Genomic DNA, 292 nt, shown 5'->3' with positions numbered 1-292 from the left:
ATTCAGAGCAGCAAAGCATAGCAAATGCTGCCTTACTGACTGGCTCTTTGGACCATCCCTGTGCTTTCTGGGGAACCAACAGGGTGGGCGAGTCTTGGGGAGGATTTGGGCAAACAAGATGCATTTCTATTCTTTGCTATTGCACTTCTCATATGTCAAAATTTGGCACTGGAAATATGATCATCGACTTATAGATTGAATCAAAATGATAAGTCATTTTTAGGGTGCTGAGGATTTACATTTTGACAGTTGTTTTCAAAATCCATGTTCAGAAGAGAGTGCAGCACTTATA

Source organism: Urocitellus parryii, chromosome Y (assembly GCF_045843805.1).
Source record: "Urocitellus parryii isolate mUroPar1 chromosome Y, mUroPar1.hap1, whole genome shotgun sequence".
Taxonomy (NCBI): Eukaryota; Metazoa; Chordata; class Mammalia; order Rodentia; family Sciuridae; genus Urocitellus; species Urocitellus parryii.
The sequence above is the reverse complement of the archived record's forward strand: the minus strand, read 5'-3'. Positions refer to the sequence as shown.